The sequence below is a fragment of the Phoca vitulina genome, unplaced genomic scaffold, assembly GCF_004348235.1.
Source record: "Phoca vitulina isolate PV1807 unplaced genomic scaffold, GSC_HSeal_1.0 scaffold13, whole genome shotgun sequence".
NCBI lineage: Eukaryota > Metazoa > Chordata > Mammalia > Carnivora > Phocidae > Phoca > Phoca vitulina.
The window spans coordinates 44,401,601-44,404,667 of NW_022589716.1; positions in this window are offsets into that span (position 1 = coordinate 44,401,601).

The following is a 3,067-nucleotide window of genomic DNA, read 5'->3' on the forward strand; positions in this document are numbered from 1 at the left end:
AACTCTGAAAGAGCAAGTCATTTCGTTCATCACGTAAGTAAGTGAAAGGAGAAAAATCATATGATCGTCTCAATAGGTACAGGAAAAAACACTATTTCATAAAATCGACATCTCAAAAACTAGGAGTGGAAAGGAGCTTCCTTAATCTGATAGCGCATACATATACACATCAATTTCGATATATGATACAGAAATTCAATTTCTGCAGAAAATTGAAGGTGGAACCAGATGAGCCTGAGCTGAACGTGCCTGCCTCATTTTGATACCAATTCACTCCTCCAGGCAACAAGCATCCCTCAGCACCTCCCATGCCAGGCCCAGGACCGTGTGCGGCAGTCGCAGGATGGCACCGGGTCCCTGTCCCAGTGGGACTAAATGTGCTCGTTGGCTGTGCAGAGCCCTCATCTTGCTGCAGAGAGAGATGCCCCAGAGGTTTGGGAACTGGCAGGAAGGGCCCCAGCAACACCACGCCAGCCTACCCGGCCTGCCTTGCCCTCCCCCACATGAATATCACTGCCACTTCTTTAAAATAATTGCAGTAAAATACCCATAACACAGAATTGACCATATTACCCACGTTTGAGCATGCAGTTGAGTGCCAAGTACGTTCACACTGTTGTACGACCGTCCCCACCATCCGTCTCCAGACTTTTTCATCTTCCTAAACTGAAACTCTGTCCCCATGAAACACTAACACCCCGTTCCCTCCTCCCCCCAGCCCCTGGCAGCTACCGGCTTGCTTTCTGTCTCTACACATTTGACAACTCTAGGGAACCTCATATAAATGGAATCACTCAGGATTTGTCCTTTTGCGATTGATTACTTGTACTGAGCATGATGTCCCCAAGGTCCATGTTGTAGCATGGTTCACAATTTCCTTCTTTTTAAAGGCAGAAGAACATTCTATTGTATGTCTGTTTTGTTGATTCGCTCATCTGTCGATGGACACTCGAGTCGCTTCCACTGTTTAGCTGTTGTGAATAATGGCGCCGTGAAAATGAGTGTATGAAGATCCATTTGAGACCCTGCTTTCGATTGTTTGGTGTCTATACATTTTTGCTCCTTTCTGCACAAAGACACACTGCCTCCACCCCTAGTATTCTGGGCCCCCCAGCACCCAGCTCAGATGCTGGGACGGGGGGAGGAGACGTAGCACAGAAGAGCTGAGGCTTGTGTTCGAGAAGAAGGACGGAGGGAGGGCAGAAGAGGGAGAGAGGAGGCACTCGTCGGCATGACCCAGCTAATCTTCACAACAACCCAGATTTGGGCCACAGATACATTTTTTGCTGTCTGAGAGGATATTTTGAAAAGCAGGACATTGCAAGATCTGTATTTCTGGCTTCTCTTGGAAAGTCAGAGGGTCTGCTCTGGTCTGGTCTGGGCTCCCATAGCTGGAGCTGAGCAGCTGCCCCCTTAGCCGGGGCCTGTGCCCTCAGGATCTGCATGGTTCTCCAAAGCCCCTCCCTCCCTCCCTGGCGCCCCTAAACACCTGGTGAGCTGGTGAGCCCTTGGCTGGGGAGCTGTCTTCCCACTTTACAGCTGAGGAAAGTAAGGCAGATGTTAAGTGGCTGAGCCAGGACTTGAACCCGGGCTGCATCACAGACACTGAATGAAAACTTAACTGTGTACGTGGTGACTGGATGCTCGGAGAGAGACATGGTGACTAACCTGCGCACCCCACCCCCATCCCCCTTCGCTCCTGGGTCCCCACTACCATCTGCCCAGCCCTACAACTGGTCCTTCGCAGACAGGATGAGTGTGGCCCTTTTGCTTGTGTCCCCATTCTCCTGCTCTACCGTCTCTCCCCAGTTTACCTGGAACCTGTGCCCACCCTCACTTTGTCTTGCCCCTGCCTGGCACCCCTCTGATCTGCCCAGACACTGACCATAAGAAGGCTCTTCTGGAAACATGCACCTGCCCGCAGAATTTCCCTGCCTAGAAATCTGCCTCAGCCGCAGTGCCTTGAGGGTGGAGTCTGACTGCATCAGGTTGGCCTTCAAGGCCCCCGTGAGCTGGCTCAACAGCCCCCCTTACCCCTCTGCCTCATCCCCCACACATCTGTCCCTTTGGCTAAACTGTGCAGATGGGGCACACCACACCATCCATACCTTTTGCCTTTGCAAATACTGTTTCCTCTGCTTTGATGCCATTCCCTCACCTTTTTCCCTGGGAAACTCCTACTCAGCCTCCAGAACCCAGCTCAGACATCGGTCCCCTGGCCCCGTGTGTCCTTTCTCACAGCTCTGACCACCATGTTTTCTTACTGTCCCTTCTCCCTGAGACCACACCTGAGTCATGTGTGAGCCCCCATGACCAGCTTTGGGCCTGGCACAAAATGGGGCAAAATGAATAAAAAAGTGACTTGAGGGATAGATGGAAGGAGAGATGGAAGGATGGAAGGGAGGATGGAGAGCGGAATAGGTAGAAAGATGGAGGGAGGTGGATGGAGGGAGGTAAAGGCATGGGAAGGGGGATGGAGCAAGGGAGAGGTGGCTGGAGGGACAGAAGGAGGGAAGGAAGGAGGAGGGATGGGTGGAGAGAGGGTGGGCTGGGCTGGCTCTCCTTACTCAACTGTTGGTGAGACCCTCAGGGAGGGGATGGGGTTTTTATTTGCCCTGTGGATTCTTCATGGAGTCCAGCCCAGAGATGAGTATGCAACAAGAACTCAGTAAATTGCCAGTGAGCCCAATAGGATTGTGTTGGAAGTGGTGCTTAGGGTGAGGAATGGGGGCCAGTGGGTAGAGTGCATGGAGCAGGCAGGAATGATAATAGTGACCAGGCCCAGGGCAGGGGCGGGGGCTGGAGGCTGGAGAGGTGAGACACTGGACAGCCATGACAGAGGCAGAACTGGCTGAGCATGGTGACTGGGGACATCCAGGAGGAGAAGAGAGGGGAGCAACGGTGAGCCTAGGATGGATGTACTGAGTATAACTGTCCATCAGGGCTCTGTCCAGGAGCAGGGTTGGAGGTCCGGGGAGTGCTCCGGACCAGAATCAGGTTTGGGGTTTCTAAGAGAGAGAGGGTAAAGGAACATGTAGGATTGAGAGAAATTTCCAGATCTTGGTGG